The following is a 23,833-nucleotide window of genomic DNA, read 5'->3' on the forward strand; positions in this document are numbered from 1 at the left end:
TACTCACAAATCCCTAAATTGCTGCCAACATACTTGTCCTAATTATGATGGACTTATGCCAACATAGATAGTCACCATCTACCACCACACACGGATACAATGTGTGCTTTATTAGGCATTCATAGCAAAGGTATAGTCAGAAGAATCAGTCAGGAAATAAGTGTGAGGCCTACAAATGCTTTCGCTATCATTTGTGTACACATAAGCTATTAGCATTCATCACCCTCATTCTCCTAGATTTTCCCAAATCTCGTCCGGATTGTATACCCCCAGTGTATCTCTAAACTATCTATGCGATAACTCAAACGTGGCACATCACAATCATACTATTCCAATACATGTGTTGCAATTACACTAATCAATATATTCCAACATATGTGGTGTTATAATATCATTCATCGATGTATTATAGCACATACTATAATCGTATCAATCAGTGTCCTTATGACACATATATCAGTTACTTCCTTTTTATCTTTTCTTACACTTTCTTAGCATGTTTCACATATCACATAGATCTCCTTAATAACTTTTACTATCCATCAATTTTCCTTCATTTCTTTTACCTTATTAATTTCATTAACTCATATCCAATGAACATGCATTCCTACTTCATCTAATTCACACACAAGTAATACCATATCTTTTATCATTTAAAGACAACCAACCCATTTATATCAATTTTACCCAACACTTAACTTTTCAATCAAACATACAATGATAAAACAAGAAAACACATCATCACAAAACCAATGCAATGTGCCAAAGGTCAGACACCTCCAGACTCAAACTAGTTGCGCATTTCATAAATATTTTGCCAGAGGTCACATTTTTCCAGTCTTAATAAAAAAATCGTCTAACTTGAGATTTATTAATAATTATTATTAAATTAATTATGAAACTTATAAAAAATGGGTTTTTCTTTACAATTCTTATTATAAAACCTTACTCAAATAAAGATGCATATAGGTTTTACACATTCACAGATCCCTTTCTTTCAATGTCTTACAAGAAAACACCTTAGATTTACCTTTCAAAATATATATTTCAATTTTTTCAAGTTGAATATACAAATAGGACTTGGGGTATAAGGTTGGTTTCCTTTACCTGGAAATAGATCCCTAAGACTATGTTCTTCATGAGCTTTAAGAGGAAACTCCATGTCTTGACTGATAATACTACCCAAAGACTAGAGTTTTTCCTAGTATCACAAGGCAAGGTACTATTATAAAGAGAGGAAACAGAGAAATAGAAATGAGATTCAAGAGCTGAGCTCTAGAAACTTACTTGGATTTGAGTGAAATAGTCGTTGAAGCTCAGATTTGAGGGCGATCTTGAGTTATAGGAGGCTTTCTCTGGGAAAGGAGAGGGAGAGGTGGTTTCAATGAGAAATGATATTTCTCAATGCAGAAACCCTTAAATATCATTCAAACCGGCGTTCTCGCTTGACTGAGAAAACCAGATGATGGTTTTTCTGATATTCTCGCTTGGGCAAGAGGTATTCTTGCCTGAGCATGAATGAGTTTAGAAACCCCCTGTTTTTCTTGCGACTCCTTGCCTGTGCGAATTCCATCTCGCTTGGGCTAGTTATTTCTCACCTAAGTTATTTCTATCCTATCTCGCTTGAGTGACACTTATCTCACTTAAGTAAGAATGCTCCAGAAAGCCCAGTTTAGAAATATCTTTTATGCTTTAGCGAGAAACCTTGCACGAGAATTTCTATTTTTCCCCAAAACAAGAAAAAAAATGAGGGTGTTACAGTCAATAAAGACAATAACCTTAGACATAATCAAGTAAGAATGGAATTTATCAAATGGAAAAACAACAACGAGTAATTCCTTCTCTATAATGGTGTAGTTGTGTTGTCTAAGGCTTTACTCACATAGTAGATGGCTTGAAAGATCTTGTCTTTCCTCTGGCTTAGAACTGCGCCAACAGTTATATCACTAGCATCACACATGAGTTCAAAGGGTAAAGACCAATAAAGAGCTATAATCATAGGTGCCACAATCATTTTATTCTTCAAAGTGTTAAAAGTAGATAAGCATGTTCCATCAAATATAAACTCTATATCCTTTACTAGTAAATCAGAAAGAGGTTTGACTATTTTTGAAATTTTTTTTATAAACCTCCTATAAAACTCAGCATAACCAAGAAAACTTTTAAGAAACTTTGTAACACCCTCATTTTTTAGATGGTGTTAGTGATGAATTATTAATTGGTGATATATTTAATATTGGAGGGTGTAAAGAAGGATTTTAAGTGTTTAAGTATAGTTCTAGTGCAGGAGAATCTCGCTCAAGCGAGACATGCTTCACCCAGGCGAGATTGAATGCCCAGGATCATCCCTTTTTGGAGCATTCTCGCTCAAGCGACAATAAATGAGATCGCCCTAGTAGTCACCTTGATAAGTCTGTAATTAGACCCTATTTTACAGCCCATATATTCATATTTGACCTTTATTTTATTTAGTGCTCACACTAATTTATATATTAATTATACAGTTTGGTATAAAGATGTCATAGTATACTTTGGGCCCAAATTGATAGAAGATTAGAGCTTCGCAGCAGTCAGCACACCCAGACCTTTTCAACAAGCACGGGGGTGCTTCAAGCCCATGCACGGTCGTGCTTAAGCCCAATAATTAAGAGTCTTTAGAGTTTTCAAACCCTATTAAAAGGAGATCTCAGGCATCATAAAGGACACTGATTTTTACATCTAGTCTTTGGCTTTCGGATACACTTCTCATCTCATCTTTCTTGTACGGGATCCTTGGCACATGCTTGGCGAGACTTGGAGCTTTAAGCGATCATACTTGAAGACCGAGAACACATCGCATACTCTAGTTTGCTATTTCTTTTGATTATGGCTTTGTTTATGATTGTTTTAGTTCTTTTCTTTAGCATGAGTAACTAAGTCAAAATAATTCCACTTCTAGGATGATTATCATATTTCTTTGCAATTCTATGAAGTCAATTCCCCATACGTCAAATAATTCCACTTCTAGGATGATTTTCAGTGGCAGCTCATGCTTCCTAGAGATGTTGCTTATCCTTTGACACTTATCACAACTTTCAACATATTTCTTGACATCCTTGAAGAGTGTAGGCCAAAAGAAACCTGCTTGCAAGACTTTTGCAGTAGTCTTTGAACTTGCATGGTGGCCTCTATATTCTGAGTTGTGGCAATGCCATAATATTTCAGCTTGGTCACTTTATTGGATACATAATATCCATGTCGCAGTGGTACCAAAAGTAACTAGATTCCTCATAAAAATGTGCAGTTTAGGGAGCAACCTAGGTCATCTCACAAAGATGCAAATGCACATTGTTTCAATATCAATTATGCAGAAAAGAGTTATATGTTTGGGGGAGTTTTGTGATTAAATTGCAATTACAGAGAATTAAATTGCAAGTAAATCAAATCTGAGAATGAAAACCGAGAATGATCAAACACAATCAAAGATCCAGAACACACAAACACAAACGTAAGTGATTAAACCGAATTCATTTAAATCTCTTCTGCATAACAATCAATTAATCAATTGCTTGTTATACATAAAAAACAAGAGGCACAATTCAATCGAATCATCCTTTCTATGTAATCGCAAATATGAAAGGTCAGAAAACAAACTCGGAGCAATCACAAACTTATTGAACTGGTGCGATCCAAACTTTGACAACATAATTGAATGAGAAATGTAGAAGGAAAGGTCTTGGAATTGCAGGAACTTAAGTGCCTTTCAATTGTAAATGCAGAGGAACAGGAATTCGAAGTGAAAAGGTGCAAGAGAAGAAGACGAATGGGTAAAAAAAATTGGAAGCGGGAAAGTTCTACAAAACTGAAAAACAAAAAAAAAAAAGAATTAAAAGTGCTTCCAAATTAGCCCCTGGCCTCTATAAATACTAGTCCTAAAAGAATAAGATAAATGGGCCAACGATGGGCCGAAAATAAATTCAACAAAACTGGAAAAAGAAAGACAAAACAAAATCAATACAAAAAGTCAAACTAAAAGTCTAAAATTCTAAAAATCATAGAAAATAGCTCCAAACTCCAAACAACATGATCCAAATGTCCAAATTGAAGCCCCAGAATTAAGGAATTCAATACAAAAAGAATCATCCAAAAAGGATATCTATAGAAAAAGTTATAGCCAAATTAGGGAACAAAGGTCAGAAAAGCAAAACATGAGTATTTACAAGAAATTCCTAATTAAAGTGCAAAATGCAAAAACACACTAAATGAAAGAAATAAGGGAATGAAAAGACACTAAATGTGGGAACAAAATATGAGCCATCAATACACCTCCTAAGTAGACCATCCATCCCAATCTTGAACAAATAAGGGTCTTCTCACACATAAAATTTCCTGTCTTGCAAGAATTTCTTCTTTTCCTGCCAAGTAAACCTCTTTGGAATAAGTTGAGTGGCCTTAAAATTTACAATATCAGCAAACCAAGGCATATTTTCTACTGCAAGTAGGCTTTCATCTAGAAATTCTTCATTGATTTCTAAGGAGTTAAGGTTTAGACTTTCCAATGGAAGTCTAGATAGATGATCAACTACCCCATTTTCTTTTCCTTTTTTATGTCTAATTTCCAATTCAAATTCCTGCAGTAAGAGAATCCATCTCAGCAATCTTGGCTTGGTATCCTGCTTGGACAACAAATATTTAAGTGTAGAATAGTCAGTATACACTATGACTTTTGATCCCATCAAATATGATCTAAATTTGTTAAAAACAAACACAATAGCCAGGAGTTCTTTTCTGTAGTTGTGTAATTTACTTGTGCAGGATTTAAAACTTTGTTGGAATAGTAAATGACATGCAATTTCCTATCATTTTTTTGTCCTAGAACAGCACCTACTGCACTATCACTTGCATCACACATCAATTTAAAAGGTAAATTCCAATAAGGTTTTGCAAGAATAGGTGCAAAAATAAGTTTCTCTTTCAAAACAGAAAATGCATGCAAACAAGTATCATCAAATACAAAATCAGCATCTTTCACAAGTAAATCACTAAGAAGTTTTGCAATTTTTGAAATGTCTTTGATAAACATCCTATAAAAGCCTACATGACCTAGAAAACTCCTAACTCCCTTAACATTAATTGGTGGAAGTAGTTTACTAATAACTTCTATTTTTACTTGCTCCACCTCCATTCATTTTTCTGAAATTTTATGGCGAAGGACAATCCCCTCTTGGACCATGAAATGACACTTTTCCCAGTTCAACATAAGGTTAATATCTTGAAATCTCTGCAAAACAGTGGATAAATTAGCTAAACAATCATCAAATGAATTACCAAAAATAGAGAAGTCATCCATAAAAATTTCAATAATTTTCTCTACTAAATTAGAAAAGATGGACAACATACACCTTTGGAATGTAGCAGGAGCATTGCATAATCCAAATGGTATTCTTCTATATGCAAAAACTCTAAATGAACATGTAAATGCAGTCTTCTCTTGATCCATAGGATTCACTGCTATTTGGTTGTAACCTGAATATCCATCAAGAAAACAATAGAATGCATGTCCAACAAGTCTTTCCAGCATTTGGTCAGCAAATAGAAGTAAGAAATGGTCCTTTCTAGTTGCATCATTCAACTTTCTGTAATCAATACACATGCGCCAACCAGTGACAGTGCTAGTAGGTATGAGTTCATTCTTCTCATTAGGCATAACTTTCATCCCTCCTTTCTTAGGGACAACTTAGACTGGACTCACCCATTGGCTATCAGAAATTGGATAAATGATCCCTGCATCTAGTAATTTTATGACTTCTTTCTTGACCACTTCTTTCATGGCTGGATTCAACCTTCTTTATGGCTGCACAACTGGTTTAAATTTCTCTTCAAATAAAATTCTATGTTTACAAAAAGAAGGATTTATACCTTTCAAATCTGAAATGCTTCAGCCTATTGCTAATTTGTGTTCTCTCAAAATTCTCAACAACTTTTCCTCTTCTTTCTCCTTGAGTTCATTGTTGATGATGACTGGATTTTTGTGATTTTTATCCAAGAAAGCATATCTCAAGTGAGAAGGTAGCTGCTTGAGTTCTAACTTCTAATTTTGATCTTCTTTCACTTCCTTTTTCAGCTCTTCTTTGACTGAATTCTCTGCAGGGGTTACAATTGGTACAACTTCCAATTGTTGCTCAATTTCCATGATGTATTTTGCTCTATAAATCTTAGATTTAGTACTCCCTGCAGCTATGGTTTCTCTCAACACAAAATTTTCATCAAGCTCATTAATAGGATAATGTGTAATAAGAGAATCCATTATTTCTACTCTCATGCATGAATTATCTTCAACTAGATATTTCAATGCTTCAAAAACATTAAACATTACCTTTTCATCTTGAACTCTAAGCATGAACTCTCCTTTTTGCATATCAATAAGAGCTCTCCCAGTTGCAAGGAATGGTCTTCCTAGGATCAAAGGTATGTTTGCATCCACCTCCATGTCCAGAATTACAAAATCTGCAGGAAAAATGAACTTATCAACTTTAACCAATAAATCTTCAAAAACGCTATATGGATAAGTGTATGATCTATTAGCTAGCTACAGTGTGATGTTGGTGGGTTTCACTTCTTCTATGCCCAGTTTCTTCATGATAGCTAAAAGCATCAAATTAATGCTTGCTCCTAAGTCACACAATGCTCTTCCTACAGTACGTTGTCCTATTTCGCATGGTATGCTGAAGGATCCTGGATCTTTGAGTTTTTCAGGAAGTTTCCTTTGTAGAATGACACTTCATTCCTCTGTCAATGACACTGTTTTATCATGCTCTAACTTCCTTTTTCTGGAGAGTAATTCTTTCATAAACTTTGCATATGATGGCATCTGCTCCGAAGCTTCTGTAAAACGAATATTAATTTGTAATTTCTTAAAAACATTCAGAAATCTATCAAATTGTTCCTCCTGTTTATGATTTTGGACTCTTTGAGGATAAGATAGCCTCTTGTATTTTTCTTGATCCATTGGCTTGCAAGCATCTTCAAAAATTTGCTTCTTGGTCTTCCTCTTAGAATTTATAGGAACGTCTTTCTTTTCTTCTGAATGATCTCTCTTTAACAATTTGAAATTTTCTTATTGCAGATCTTGTTCAATTCTTCTTTCTTCTGCTGCATTACTTGCTTTCTTTTCTGCAGGTTTAGGACTTGCAACCACAGCTCCATTCCTTGTAGTTATAGCTTGACACTACTCTTTTGGATTTATTACTGTGTTGCTTGGAAATCTTCCTTCATCTCTGCTGGACAGTTGTTCAGCAAGCTGTCCAATCTGTGTTTCCAACTTCTTCATCGAAGCCTCTTAATTCTTGAAATTTGTTTGGGTTACTTTCATGAACTACACATAGTTTCCTCCATCCCAGTCAACCTTTCAGTCATAGTCTTGGAAAACTTCTGATTTCCTTGAGGTTAAGTAGCTGGATTCCTTTGGAAATAAGGTTATTGTGCTGCTGGACCTGCATTTGAAAAAGGCAAATTAGAATTAGAATTCTTGGCAGCAAAATATTGATTATTCCAATTAGAATACTGCTGATTTCTATTATTTGAAAATTGAAATCCAGGTGGGAAGGAGGGTTGTTGTCTCTGAAAATTGCTCATATAATTCACTTGTTCCTGTGGTTTACTTGTAGATGCATCACATGCACCATTGGTATGATTTCCTTCACAAAAATCACAGGTTAGTTGACTGGTTTGCACACTTCTTGCTTGAAGATTGCTAATCTGTTGAGTCAAGGTAGCTATTTGTTCTGAAAACATCTGGTTTTGCAGCTGATTCTGTGCAAGAAAAGTTTCTAAAATCTTGACTTCATATCCATTATTTCTCCCTTGATTTCTTGAGTTTGAGTTCTGGTACATTGATGATACCATCATCTCAATAATTCTCTGAGCTTCTTCTAAAGATTTCATGTTTAAAGAGCCTCCTGCAGCTGCATTAACCATGGTTCTTGTTGTTGCATTCATCCCATTGTAGAAAGTCTCCAACTACATCCAATCTAGAATACAATGATGTGGACACTTTCTCAATAATTCCTTGTATCTTTTCCAAGCTTCATACAATGACTCTCCTTCATGCTGCACAAAGGATGTAATTTCTCCACTCAGCTTGGCAGCTTTGGATGGAGGGAAGTACTTGATTAAAAATTTGTTCACAAGCTCTGTCCAAGTTGTAATGCTTCCTTGTGGTTGAGCTTGTAACCAACATTTTGCTTTGTCTCTTAGAGAGAATGGAAATAATCTCAATCTTATGAAATCTTCACTTACTCCATTCATTCTTATAGTATCATATAACTGTAAAAAATTTGAAATATACAGATTAGGATCATCAGAAATTCCACCTGAAAATTGGTCTTGTTGCACTGAATGTACCAAAGCTAGTTTAATTTCAAAATGATTAGCTTGAATGGTTGGCCTAACTATGGAAGAGTTATATCCCTGCATGGTTGAAATTGCATAGTCTCTTAATGTTCTCATCCTATGTTGCTCTGCCATCTCTATTTCTGGAGTTAACTGTCTTAGAGGTCAACTTGTTTTGTTTGAAGTAGGAGTAGTCTGAATTTCTGGAGAGTGGACAACCTCTGATTCACTATCACTTCCTATGAAATTTTTTGCTCTAGCCTCTCCTCTTAATCTCCTTAAGGTTATGTCTATATCAGGATCAAAGACAAGAGCTGATTTATTTTTATTTTTACTATGCATATACAATCACAAATACATATATAGTAGAAAGAAAACATAAAACTGCACTAATTCACAATATATAGATGCAAACTAACTACTTACAACAATATAAAATCAATCAAAAATCAAAACTACACATATACGAAATTAACTATTCAACTGATTGCAAACAAAAAAATTATAACTGCAACTAATATAGCAGAAACTTTAAAGAGAAAGAAATGCTCAATCTAATTACTTTCTTGTTACTAATGATAATGAAAACAATCTTCCTCGGCAACGGCACAAAAAACTTGTCACACTTCAGAGGAGAAGTAAGTTTGACTAGCAAGTGTACTAGTGTTGATGTAGCAAGTTATAAAAATGATAGAACTGTATTAGAGTCCCAAGTATCGATCTCAAGGAATAAAAGTATTCAATTACCACTTCACAAGGCCATAATTAGTTGAGCTCCACGAATTCCAGAGAGTGTTTAGAATTAAAATTGGCAAATATTAAAATCAGAAGAAAAATAGAACAATGAATATGCAAATGTGTGATGAACAGATGTGGAAGGCATAGCTAGGGAGTAGTTTCACCAAAACTTCAGTATTGAATCAATAAAGTTCTGAACTTTCAAGAAATTAGAAGGAATGACAATCAGTTTCACGTTGTATTATTCAGAGGTTAATTCCTTAATTCAGTAACATTCAATTAAATCACTCTAATTCCTTAGATCTGGTTCAATTCAATGTTGCTTTAAGTATAAGAAACCAGAAGATTGCAAGATCAAGTTCTCTTATCCCTAAGAAAGCTATAATCCTGGTAATTGATTTAGATCTGAGAAACAAATTCAATTTTCATTGATAAGAGTTTCTCTGTAATTAGTTAATCAAATTTCCATTCAATTACTATGTAAAGTGCAGAATCAACCACTCAATTCATTCCAATACTTGAAATCCAGATCCATAATCAATTTAACACGTTCGTTTTGGATCCATAATCCCTAACTATGAAGAAATTACACAGCCATTACAGCAGAGAAAGAAAAAGAAAGAGAAGAGAAGAAGGAACGCAAAAGAGCCATCTTCAATCGATCTTCAATCTGATTCCTCTAGGTTGAAGCTCGGTGTTCGTTCCTAATCTCTCTCTCAGATTCTCTCCACACCAAGGAACTAAGTGAAAATGAAAAATAAACAAAAGATGCAAAAATCTGAGCGTTTTTGCAATTTATAAGTTTTCTCGCCTTTGCGCGTTATCACTTTACTTCACAAGAGTAGCCACGCAGAGGCTTATGTGGTATTCTGGAAGATTGGAATGATCACTTTCATTCATAAAAGTAGTAACGCTGGGGGTCGAGTTATCTGCATGTTCACTTTCATGAGGAAAAGTGGCCACGTGCAACTTGCAAATGTGAAGGTCTCTCTGGAACACTCACTTTCGTTAGCGAGAGTGACTACGCGCTTCTCGCTATGTATGGAGTCTCTCTGAAACATTCATTTTCACTGACAATAGTGATCACGCCCAGCCTAAACTCCATAAACCTTGTTCTTTGAGTCCAGACTTGCTACTTTTCTTCTATCTTTTCATTGATCTTCCATCTTCATGAACTTTGCTCAGAATTTTCTACAAAAACATGCTTGAATTATTAATTTCTGCACAGAAAATTCACAAATGCTAAAATAACTATTTATTTAAGGAAAACTTTCAATCATTCTATTTTTATAAGTTTTTCTGCTTTTTTTAACATATTGTCTTTATTAATTGGATTAAAACTATAGTAAACTACTAGTAAAAATATGGATTCATCACCTATTAATCACCACCAGGGCTATGATTGATGCCGCAGTAAGAGGGTCACTCATAAGAAAAGATCCAGATGATGCATACAAGCTAATAGATAAGATGACATCTTTTAACTTTTAGTGGCACATCGCTGACTCTTACAACATCAAGAGGAAAGAGACCGCCCCAGTCCACCAAGTAGAGAGCAACAGTCCACTAATGAACCAAATGGCAGCCCTTGTAAAGCAACTAGAATCTTTAATGAAGGCTCAAGACTAACCTGTAAGAGCTCGTGCAAGCCCATAATTTAAGCAAGAAGAGGCAAACTTCATGGGCAATCATAGTTCGGGATGGAAGAGCAATCATCTTAATTCTTGGGGGAATGCCTTTGGAAGTCAAAATTCACGTGTTTATCGCCCTCCTCATATGCAAAGTCAGGGAGCAAGATCAGAAGGAAAAGAAGCTCGTAGTTCTCAATCCAACTTTCAAGAACAGATGATGCAATATGTGTATTACTCTAATAAGAGGATGACAAAGCTTGAATCTAATTGGACCAACATATTGAGAGAATTGATAAGAGGTTTGTAGAGGTCAAATCTGAAATACAAGCCAACTCTTATAAGATGAGTGCACAATTGGAGCAAATTATGAACCTTTTGAGTCAAAAAGTGATGGGAATACTGCCATCTCAGCCTGAACTTAATCCAAGGGAGCAATGCAATGCCATCACCCTTAGAAGTGGAAAGAAATTACAAGAATCGCAGAACAGAAGCACATGCACGCCCATGCTGATTCTACATGCACACCCGTGCTTACTGATGAGCACGCCCCTGCTACAATAGAAGCACAACCGTGCTTATACAAGCCCGCCCATGAAAGTGATTAAAACACGGCCGTGCATCACTATGAGCAAGACCGTGCGTCAAGCGAGGAGCCTGAAAAAGAAAAGAAGGAAGAGTCTCTTGTTCAACCAAGGTCCTATGAGCCTAAGATACCTTTCCCACAGCGGCTGTAAGGTCACCCTCCTTATGATGAAGAGTTCCACAAGTTCTTAGACTTATTGGAAAGTGCACATCAATATGTCTTTCATTGATGCTATCTCAAAAATGCCCAAATATGCTAAATTTTTAAAGGAGATTTTGACCAATAAAAGAAAGTTGAAAGCACATGAAACTGTGAAGCTCACCTAGGAGTGCTCAACTATAGTCCTTAAAAAGCTCCGACCTAAGCTTAAGGACCCAGGGAGTTTTACTATTCCTTGCACAATTGGAAAAACTCATATTGATAAGGCTTTATATGATTTAGGAGTAAGTATTAATCTTATGCCTTATTCTGTTTTCAGGAGGCTTGGAATGCATAAACTTAAGCCGACCTCCATGTCACTTCTGCTGGGAGATAGATCGATCACATACCCTAAAGGCATAATGGAGAACGTACTTGTAAAAGTTGGGGAGTTTATATTTCCTACTGACTTTGTGGTACTTGACATGGAGGAAGATGATGATGTCCCCATCATACTAGGGAGACCGTTCTTGGCCACTGCTAGGGCCATCATAGACGTATAAGAAGGGAAGCTCACACTGAGGATAGATGATGAGGAAGTTGTATTTCAAGATTTCAATTCTTTCAAGTACCCTTCTAGCCAAGAGTCTTGTCACTTTGTGAACACTATAGATGTTGCTTCTCTTCCTCCAATTTATATGGAGCATGAAACCATATGAAGAAGGGCAAGGAGGAAGCAATATAAGAAGAAGAAAAAACAAAAGCTTAAACCATCCATTAATAAGTCTCCTAATTCAAAGCTTAAATTTTCTTCTCTTTATTCTAATCCCCATCTTATGAATAATTTTTCTGATGTAATAGGTGTTAGAGAGGCAAAACTGCTGGGGAGACAATTGCATATCAAGGGAGTCACCTTTGAGACTCATACCTTCTTCCCACCATGATTTAACAGGAACGTCAGGCTCGTGACGTTAAACAAGCACTCTCAGGAGGCAACCTGCTTATTGTTATTTTATTTTTAGAATAAAGAATAAGCATATTGAAAGATTGCAAGAACGGAGTTGATTGTTCCCGCACACACTTTTGAGCTCTGATCTGAAAGCACGCCCGTGCTCATCCCATACACAGCCGTGCATTCAGTCGCAATTGTGAGAGAAGCTTTACATCATAAGCATGGGTGTGCTTAAGATTTCAGCATGACCGTGCTCCCTCACTCGAAGCCGTCGCGCAAGAATTATCAGGGAACTTCTTTCCTTTTATTCAATTGCCCTCTTTCCATGCTTTTAATTTGATTGTTTTCAAACATTGAGGATAATGTTTTACTTTAAGTATGAGAGAGTAATTCCTGATTATATAATTGTTATTGCATGTTCTTGAGTAAAGTGTGTATGCTATTTTTTTTATGATAATTTAAAACTTTTTCCCTCATGGAACCCAATTTTTCCAAATAGAAGAGCATGTTGAGTGATTATTATTGGCATTATACTTTCATTTTGAAACTAATAATTAGCTAAGTTCCTTACTTTTATGCTCTACATTAAATTTTAACCCACATATGTGAGTTTTGAGCCTTAAAGGGAATTTCTATCTTAATTTAATTAATTGTACCCCTTTCCTCATTGTTTTGTGTGATTATCTCCTTAGGATTTGTGCTCTAGAACTTGACTTGGAATTGACTTAAGACTTCTCTTTTTAATTGCATGTTTTAATGTGATTGAGGCATAATAGGATTTTTATTCTTGGCCATCAGCATGTTTGAGATACAACTAGTTGCCCACTTTGAGCTTTATTAATTTTCTTGGTCCCTTACATTAAATTTATAAAATATTTTGATGACCTTGAGTTTATGAATGGAGTAATTGAGTTGTTGAATTGCTTGATAAATTCTCCTATATATCTCTCATGTGCAAAAAGAAAGAAAGAAAGTATGAAAAAGAAAACAAAAGAAAAGAAAAAGGGTTATATATGATTGAAAGGAGAGAGGAGTAAAGATATTGTTTACATACAAAATATAAAAATTACTCCAAGAGCTTCATTTGTAAACTTAGGGGATGTTGTAATTGTTATAATTTATTACCCCTTTGTATATCCCCTTTCTTTCATTTATCTCACCTCAATTATTATAACCCCTTGGGCGCATTATAATTTGAAAAGACCTCATAATTTTTACTTGCATTTAATTTATATAGTGGAGAGTCGGTTTATAGTCAAGCCTATGGTAGTACACTTAGGAGAATTGAGTGATATCTTATTTTGTCCTTTAGTGAGAGAGGAAAGTAGAGTACCTCAGTTTGATGTTTGAGTAAAAAGTATGAAAATATAATATTCTAATTAGGAATCCTTTTGATTGTCTATGCTTAGTGATAATACTCTTGTTGCTCTCTTTATCCCCTTCATCTCGGGTTCCTTATGTGGTATTATGTTTCAAATTATTATGTTATTCTCTTAACCAGCACTTTGCTTGAGGACAAGCAAACAGATAAGTATGGGGGAGTTGATAAATCTGTAATTAGACCATATTTTACAGCCCATATATTCATATTTGACCTTTATTTTATTTGGTGCTCACACTAATTTATATATTAATTATGCAGTTTGGTATAAAGATGTCGTAAGTATACTTTGGGTGTGTTTTGGGCCCAAATTGATAGAAGATTAGAGTTTCACAGCAGTCAGCACGCCTAGAACTTTTCAACAAGCACGAGGGGCCTTGCACGGCCGTACTCATCTGCGAGAAGCCCAATTATCAAGAGTCTTTAGGGTTTTCAAACCCTATTAAAAAGAGATCTTAGGCATCGTAAAGGACACCAGTTTTTACATCTACTATTTGGCTTTCAGATACACTTCTCATCTCATCTCTCTTGCACGGGATCCTTGGCACATGCTTGGCGAGACATAAAGCTTCAAGCGATCGTACTTGAAGACCAGGAACACATCTTATACTCTAGTTTGCTATTTCTTTTGATTATGACTTTGTTTATGATTGTTTTAGTTCTTTTCTTTAGCATGAGTAACTAAGTCCATAGCTAGGGCTATGGGAACTATTGTTCATGAATTTATGAAATTTTGATATTTGAATCTAAATTTGATTTCCTTTTTGTGATTGGATTTTATCCTATTGTGCTTCTCTCTTAATCTTAATTAATTATATCATCAGGCGATCGTACCTCAGTTAATTAATAGATCTGTAGGGTAAAACGAGACAAAGGATTAGGTGGACCAAACCAATCTTTCTCTTTTAATCGTTATTAAATTAATAAGTTCATAGGTTCCTTAAGCTTTCTCAAATTGATGTCTTGCATGACCATTGGGGATGTTAATTTAGAGAAAAGAATATTAATATTGCATGACCATTGGGTATTAATAGTATTTGTATGAATGATTGGTAATCACAAGGAAATCAGATTTAGAGTTAAACAGAAAAATAACATAAAGGATTGAATGAGAAAACTCATATGCCCTAGGTTCCTCTCCGATAAGTTTAATCAAGACGTGCATTGTATTCCTTACTCTTAGTTTTATAATTAATTTTATAAATTCTTATTTTTAATTAATCTCGTATCTTTGAAACTTAAACAATTGAATTAAGAAATTCTTAGTAATTAGAAATCAATCCTTGTGGGACGATATTTCGAGAACTTAATTTAAGAACCCTTTATTACTTCTCGATGGGTACACTTGCCCTCCGAACACACCTCGCTCAGGCAGATGGAACTCGCCCAAGCAAGGAGTCGTAGGAAAATTTTGAACTTTGTGGGCACCTCCTCGCTTAAGCAAGAATATCAGGAAAATGGGTGGGATACCATTGTCTGCACAACTCGCTCAGGTGAGATGTGTCTCGCCCAGGCGAGGTACTCCTCACTCAAGTAAGAGCGTGCGAACTGAAGGTTATTTAAATTTTTAGAGTGAGATATTTCATTTCTCTTAATCCTGTTTAAATTTCTCTCATTTTCTCTGAATTCCCACTTTCTTTTCTTCGAAAAATCTCCTCCAAACTCTGATTATTAGCTGAATCCAAGTTTGGACACTCAATCTAAGCAACTCTACGTAAGTTTTCTTGAGTTTAAATCTAGATTTACCATTCATTTCTGTTCAAGTTTTATTTTTAAAAGTTATCTCGTGTTGTTTAGGAAGAACTTTCATTTTAAACAATCCTTTCCATCAAACTCCCTATAGATCTTCACATCGAGGTAAGAAGAGTTCTATCCCATCGTTAGAATATAACAATTATTTGAATTCATGAAATCTCAGTAGTATTCTTTTCTTGTTGTGAATAAATATATTATAATAAAGTTTGGGTATTGTGATAGGGCAATGATGCATGTTTCTCTGAGCTTAAATGCCTTGGTTGATGTATAATTAATTGTAGGAAATATAATTGGTTGTAATATACGATTTGGATTGAGTCTAGAGGTATCCGATCTCTGACAAAATTGATTGATTGATAGTTAAATTATACGTGTGAATCGCATGATAGTGTGGTTATTGAATTTGATCGGAAGTTAAGTATAGGTGAAAATGAGTTAAATGATGAATAGTATGTATGAAAAGTATATGTAGGATATGCATTGTTTTGAAAATGTTTGAATAGAACTGAAGCAGGAAAGTGTGAAACTTTGATGAGATTGTAGAGTTATGAGATGTGTGCTTACAATACATGAGTTGTAGCCAATTAATTGATGCGATTATGATACAGGTATTGTGACATATCAACAGGTGTATTCACAATAAATGTATTGTAATACATTGAATTATATGGTCATAAGACGTGTATTGTAACATGCTGATCTGTGAATGTATGGATTGATGAGAAACGAATTAGTGTGAATAGCCACAGCGATACACTCAGAGAATGGAATATGAAGCTGATTATGGAGGTCTGGGAAAAACGTAGGGTGATGGATGACATTCACTGAGTGTGCACAACTTATAAAAATGTGAATGCACCATATGGCCACACACTCATTTCTTGACTAACACTTTTCCTAAAGGGCCATTTAAGTGTATACGTTGTATCCGTCTGCATAGGTTAACCGACAGCTATTCACCTATTGTGTAAGACCTCATGAAATGCTAGAGGCAACTATGAAATGTGATCATGTTATACGAGAAATTGTTAAACTGGAAAGGAAGAAAATGGAACATGTTACTGATTTGTGTAAGAGTGACTATGTAATTGGCTCATAATTAATGGTATAATATTTTATTGGAGTCTGATATAGATATCACTATAGAGATTAATATACTCGTCTTTGCATACAAAGTTGTAAATAGATTTACATATGCACAAAATATATATGTTGTTTATGTTTTAATGATGAAAATGGAACTTATCCTTACAAGTATTTTAGGAAACAAGAACGACAGTTAGATCAAACCCTCAGCTTTGGGCATGGATCAGAATTGCTCTTAGAAATTTTGCTCATGTTGGCTTTGTAATTACGTATTCTAAATTATATATATATATATATATATATTTTGGTGGATAGTTTGTAAAAGTATACTTTTATATACAACTTAAATTTAATGCCTGTGCACTTTGTATTATTTTAATTTGGTATTATTATCAAATTACAGTTAGATTCTGATTCTTTTACTGTTTAAGTTAATTGTAAATATGTTTGAATGAAAAAAAAGAAAAAAATTTGATTTCTCACATATTGAAAATACCCGATTTGGAAAAGAACCAATTTGTTCTTTTGGCTTGCAATTTCTAAATATTTTTATGACTTGTAACGAAGAATCAACTTGTTTAGTTGGTTTGCAACAAATTGTTATTCATTTTTCAGAATTTAAAAAGTAGGGTGTTACTATGTAAGGGGAGTTTAGCAATAACCTCTATCGTATCAGGGTCTACCTCAATACCTTTACCTAACACCTTGTGCCCCAAGACGATACACTCATCAACCATAAATTGGCACTTTTCCTAATTTAGAACTAGATTAGTGTTCCTAGACCTCTACAAAACCAAAACTAAGTTATGCAAACATTTATCAAAAGTGGTGCCATACACAAAGAAGTCATCCATGAAGATCTCTATATAATTTTCTTTTCTTTAGTACAACCTACACAGGACTCACCCAAGGGCTATTAGAAATCACCAAAGGGCTATTAGAAATATGAAATATAATATTCGTACCTAGAAGCTTAATTACCTTCTTTTTCACTACTTCCTTTAGATTGGGGCTGAGTCTCCTTTGAGGTTGCACCTTTGGTTTGAACTCTTCCTCTAAGTGAATCTTGTGAATATTGTGCGTGCATATTAAGAGGCTAAGACCCTTAATGTCATGAATGTTCCACCCAAAGGCTTCCTTGTTCTCTCTTAAGACTCTTAGAAGTTCCTCCTCCAAAACAACTATCAAATTAGAAGAAAAAATCATAGGTAGGTGAGATAGATGGAATATAAAAACATATTTAAGGTTAGAAGGGAGAGATTTGAGTTCCAATTCTTGGGCATTGGATGTTTGGGTTTCTGTTGGAAACGCTCTACCAAATCTTCAAAGGGTCTATGCTCAAACCACCTTCCTAGAATGCCACTATTTAATGCAAGTATCTCATCCATCACTTCTTCAGTTTCATGTACAATCTCCCTATCAAGTGAGTATCCTTTCTAGCGCATCTTCTATTGGGCCATCCAAAACCTATTTAGAGTTTAGGGAGAGAGAAACAATATCCATAAAGCTCACAAAATTACATGAGTTAAGATTAGAAAGAGGTTTAAGTGAATAAAAAACTTTAAAAACTATTTCTTCAACATTTAATCTTAGAGTGAGCTTTCTTTCTTGGACATCTATAATGGTTTTTCTTGTGGCCAAGAATGGTCTTCCTAGGATGATGGGCACCTCATCATCTTCTTCCATGTCAAGGACAATGAAATCTACAAGGAAGATGAACTTGTCCACTTTAACCAGAACGTCTTCTATTATGCCTCGGGGGTAAGTTACTAAACTATCAGTAAGCTTCAAAGAAATAGAGGTGGGTTTGGGTTCTTGCATACCCAATCGTCTAAACACAAGAAAAGGCATTAGATTAATATTCGCACCTAAATCATAGAGTACATTATCATAGTGGGAGCTACCTATGGTTTAAGGAATAGTAAAACTCTCAGGATCTTTGAGCTTGGGTGGTAACTAATAAACTTTTTGGCAAGTGCACCAAATCGTTGAAGTAACAAAATAGATTTGTCATTCACATGGATTAATGTTAAGTACCAAACCATAAGAATAATACTAGTTGGGTTAAAAATAGAATTGTAATACAACTGAAAAATTAAATGAAGTGATTAATATAAAAACGCAATGCTTGAAAGCTATAATTAACTATGGAAATGAAATTTTAGATGTAAAGAACTAAGTACTAATGAAACTAAACTGCAGTATATGACTAAAGAAGGTAATGAACTGAGCTGTAATTTAATTAAACAGATGGGTTGAGTTCAAAATCCCTTATCCTTTTGTCCTTACATAAAATATGTGTATAACCCAAAATACAGCTCAATCTAATGGTCAGGTTTCTAAAATAAACCAACCCCAATTCATTGCTTAATTGGTTCTAAAACGCATTTAGCTTCCTAATCCTTTAGATAAAACAAAAAACGTTCAGCATTAATATTAAAACCCAAATGACCACATCATTATAAACTTCGATTCCTACATAATTTATAGCAAATATTTTGATCCAGTCCAAGAAAGTTCACAACTTTCCAGCAATAAACTCCTTTTCATCAACCCTATTCATATAAAACGAAGAGGCATTAAGTTCAGAATCAAAATGTTAGATTAAAGCTTATATCTTGAGTTACAGTCAATGCTTAGTTCATAGCAATAGGTAAAAGAATAAGTTCATTCTCCATCAACCCCAAGATATTTAGTAAGACATAATGGAAGTAAATAAAATGAAAATGAAATATATTTAGAAAGGGAAATCATGTTTAAAAGAAATAGCTTAAAGCAAACTATAAAGTGTAAGAAGCTAGTGTTCCATTACAAATTAAGGAGAAAGAAGGGATGTAACCTAACTTCGCATCAAAATCTTATAGCAAAGAAGGAAGAAAATGCCCTAACTGACATTCCTACAGAGAACTGTATGAAAACCTAAAATTTGTGCTCTGAAAACGTAATAAAAGTGAAAATAAAGATGTTGTCTTTTTCAGAAAATTCTGCTTTTATATGCTCTGTCAGCTTTGTGTCTCCACAATCAGAAGTTCATGTTCCCATAAATGTGTCCTGTAGCAACTCAGCTTCTGCTCTTTAAGTCTAATTGTCAATTTCCTTCTAATCCCTTCAAAATTCAAATGTCAACCATCAATACATGAATGATTCATCAATTTTTCAGCATTTACAACATTCCATTGAATATTCCAATTAATTGCATTAACTTTCAATTTTAATTCAATGAAATATGTCAAAAACCTTTAATTTTCTATATGAGTCAATGACTCATCACAACCCAAACTTAAATGTTTGTTTGTCCTCAAGTAAAATTCTTTTCTTTTTCTACATGAACAAATAGTTTTAGAATTCTAGCAAATTTCCATTTATCTTTTTTGCAACAACAAAATAATTTTTTAATATCACAAGCAAACATCAATTGTCTTGACATCGAGGATTGAATTAAACTTCCTCTCAGGATTACTATTTCACTCTTTGCTCTCAGAGTATCAGCTTGTGTTTAACTCTCTTCAATGCCTTTGCTACTATTTTTCAGCATAGATTTAGCAAATTTCTAACTCACATCTATTCATGCAATCAATTACAATCAAGAGAACTTTAGAAGGGTTAAAATGTGAACAGGGTTCAGGTGGGAAATTATTTTTAACTGTTGGCTATTCCCTATATCAAAGAAAGGATGAGGGATAACTTAGATAATCTAAGTCTTTGGATACTTGTTTGCACTTCCTCATTGGTTATTCAATTTTTCTTCCTTTCAATAATACAGAACCAAAATTACCTTTTTGTGATTTTTCTTTTCATCTCTGTTTGTTGTTTCTGGTTTCTTTTTTCTTTTTTCCAGAAAGGATTATTCACTCCCTTTTAACAAATATAAATTTATTCTAAAACTCAATCATGAATCATCTCTAATTAATTTTATATTTAATTGCTTGATAAAAGTACACTTCTTTTAATTTTATTTCAATGACTGGTCAAAACATTATCTTAAATATTTCTCTATTTTATTACTAAATATAATTCATTTGTTAATTAGTTAGTTAAATTAAATTTGTTTCACTTGATTAATGCAGTGATTTACAATGGTAACTTACGACTCTACTTTTACATGTTATAAATCGCTAAAAATATTATCTTGAGTATGATGCATATATAAAATTAATCATATTTTAACTTCTTTTAATCAAATAATTATCTATAATAATTAACCTAAATATTTCTTTTTCCTTAAAATCTTCTTTTGTTAAATAAAATTAATTATATTATTAAAAATTTCAAGTCATATTTATAACTTTAATAAATATTTATCATACCTGTTTTATAATACCACTGTCTGATTTATATTGCATTCGAATCAATTATAAAGAATTTATGTATAACATTTTTACCTTAAATTCTTTGTAATGAGTTTTTTAATGAAAATATTCAAAATATTTTCATTAGAAGGGGAGTGCACATGATGAAACAGACTTATACTTAATGAGGAGATTATTGAGATATCACGTATAAGTGAATAAATCTCATACTAGATGTAAATAAAGAAAGTGAGCAACATAGTGAAAAGAAGCCAAAATTTATGTGACAAGGACCGACAACACCGACAACTTTAAGGATTTTGATTAAGTGGCATTTAAGTTTGTTACCATGATTTCTCAATGAGTTATAGATAAGATATTCCATCTTGATGCATGGGAGTAAATAAACAAAACAAACAGACAGAAAACATGTACGTAAGAACGTCACGTGGAAAAGGTCCGTGAAACCTCCATTATTGCATGTAACGATGAAATCTACGGACAAGAAGAAAAGAAAGAGAAAAGGGTAATTGAACTTTTACTTTATATGATTGTAGTATAATATAAAATACAGAATCCTGTTTATCATTAAAAGAAATTTTTCAAAAATGTGGTTAGTATGAACCCAAATAATAAATTATATTATGAACGAGGAAGAACCGAATAAACTGAATAGTATAAGTTAGAAAGATGGAAATATAAATTATGCACAAATATGAATAAAATTTTGTAATTAATCTTAAAAAATTCTGTTATTTTTAAAAATAATTTCATATTTTTTTTATCAAATCAATTAATTATTAACTGATAAAAGAAATATAAAAAAAATTTATGTTGAAAACAAAAATTTTCTTTTATATATATATGTCAACGTCAACGTACAACCAACGTAAGAAAGTCACGTGGAAGAGGTCCCTGAAACCTCCATTATTGCATGTAACGATGAAAATATTATATTAATCCTTAATGTTCCTTTTATAAAACAAAAATTATTGAAAAATATTTATTACATTAAAAATAAACAGGACATGATTTTCTTCAACTTGCACCACTGGTCGATGCTATAAAAGTATCATCCAACGACTAAATTCTCATCCAATTCCTATTAGTAAATTACCATTCATATTCAACATAATCCAATGGCTTCAATGCGTGGACGAGAGGCAAATGAAGAAGAACACGAGTTAATCCTCTCCCTTCCGAGAGAGGAAGGTTGGGGATCTCCATATTTCTATTTCTTTCAAGATTTTTGGTGCCCATCATTTCATATTCATGGTGTAAACAATTGTCAAAAATACTTTCAAGCAAAAGACAATGATGTTGTAGTTGCTAGCGTTCCAAAATCAGGCACCACTTGGTTGAAAGCCCCTACTTTTTCCGTTGTAAATCGCCAACGCTTCTCTTCTGAGAACCATCCATTACTTACTTCCAATCCTCATGAACTCGTGCCTTTCCTTGAGTTTGTCTTTCGTGAAGGTATCAATGACCAAATTTCTGAGTACCTATCAAACATGACCGAGCCAAGACATTTTGGTCCTCACATTCCATTTCCTTCACTGCCTAAATCAATCAAGGAATCTAATTGTAAGATCATTTATATTTGTAGAAACCCATTTGATACTTTTATTTCAGCGTGGACTTTCTTCAATAAAATTAGGCCAGAGTCTTCACCCAAATTAACAATAGAGGATGCTTTTGAAAGGTACTACAAGGGAATAATTGGGTTTGGTCCATATTCGAACCACATGCTAGGTTACTGGAAGGAGAGCATAGATCAACCAAACAAGGTTCTATTCTTGAAGTATGAGGATCTTAAAGATGATGCTAATTTTCAAGTGAAAAGAATTGCCGAATTCTTGGGTTGTCCTTTTACCCAGGAGGAGGAAAGTAGCGGAGTGATTGAATGCATAATTAAGCTATGTAGCTTTGAAAAGATGAAGGATTTGGAAGTCAATAAATCTGGAATTGTAGATGTCAACGTTGAGAAAAAGAACTATTTTCGGAAAGGTGAAATTGGAGATTGGGTAAATTACCTTTCCCCCTTCTATGGTCGATAAACTATCAAAAAGCATCCAAGAAAAATTAACTGGATCGGGTCTATCGTTTAAACTGTGTCCTTAGAACCGGTGATCGACATATTTTGCGGTTAGTTTATATAATAAGCGACTACAAGAAACAACCATGTAGCAATAATGTGCAAGATTAATGCTATTGTAGTTTTTTGTTATCATCCATCCATGTTTCGTTGGATAAGAAATGTGTGTTAAAGTTATGAGTAGAGCCTTTGTTTTCTTTTCTTTGTCTATGTTAATTTAAATGCTTTATTTACTTGTGTTGTGAAATTATAAGATGCTCACACTCTATCATTTTTATTACTTTTTAAAAAATAATAATATTGCGTTTATATTAAAATGATAGCAATAAAATGGACACAGCATCACTTGGTTCAATATAATTATTTTCTTTTACGAATATCTTTGAAATATTTATTAGTTGTTAGTTGTTACATATATTCAATTCACTCTATTGACATGGGTTGATTCAAGATATATACATTGTTAATTTTCTTAAATAGATATATCTGGTTGACACCAGAAGAAGTAAAAATAAATTCTGCCGCAATAATTATATCTACTATTTTTTTTTTTATAATCACAAAGTTAGAATTAATAGGAGCACAGATTGTGCTCAAGGTTACAAACAGAACAGTATAATTAACACCAATAATTAAGTAGACCCTATTCAAAGACACAACTGATAGTTTTGAGGATGTTCTACTCACAGCAAAACAATCCACCTATCCATGTTCTAATTAATCCTCAAAAGTATATACAAATCCCTATTACTATTGTATTCAAACCAAAATAACAAACTCCCTTCCTTCTTTCTTAGTAATACGGAAGAACTCAT

General features: G+C 33.7%; 1 non-coding gene and 1 pseudogene across 1 annotated transcript; both read left to right on the forward strand.

The window, feature by feature from the left end:
• Positions 1-8,014: 8,014 nt before the first annotated feature.
• LOC113866437 lies at positions 8,015-8,121 on the forward strand. The gene has a single exon (XR_003505077.1). It is a non-coding gene; the product is annotated as a small nucleolar RNA R71 (small nucleolar RNA).
• Positions 8,122-22,062: 13,941 nt separating this feature from the next.
• LOC113866146 lies at positions 22,063-23,044 on the forward strand (annotated as a pseudogene).
• The last annotated feature ends 789 nt before the right edge of the window (positions 23,045-23,833 follow it).

Source organism: Abrus precatorius, unplaced genomic scaffold (genome assembly GCF_003935025.1).
Source record: "Abrus precatorius isolate BTA unplaced genomic scaffold, Abrus_2018 Scaffold4, whole genome shotgun sequence".
In the NCBI taxonomy this organism is placed as follows: domain Eukaryota; kingdom Viridiplantae; phylum Streptophyta; class Magnoliopsida; order Fabales; family Fabaceae; genus Abrus; species Abrus precatorius.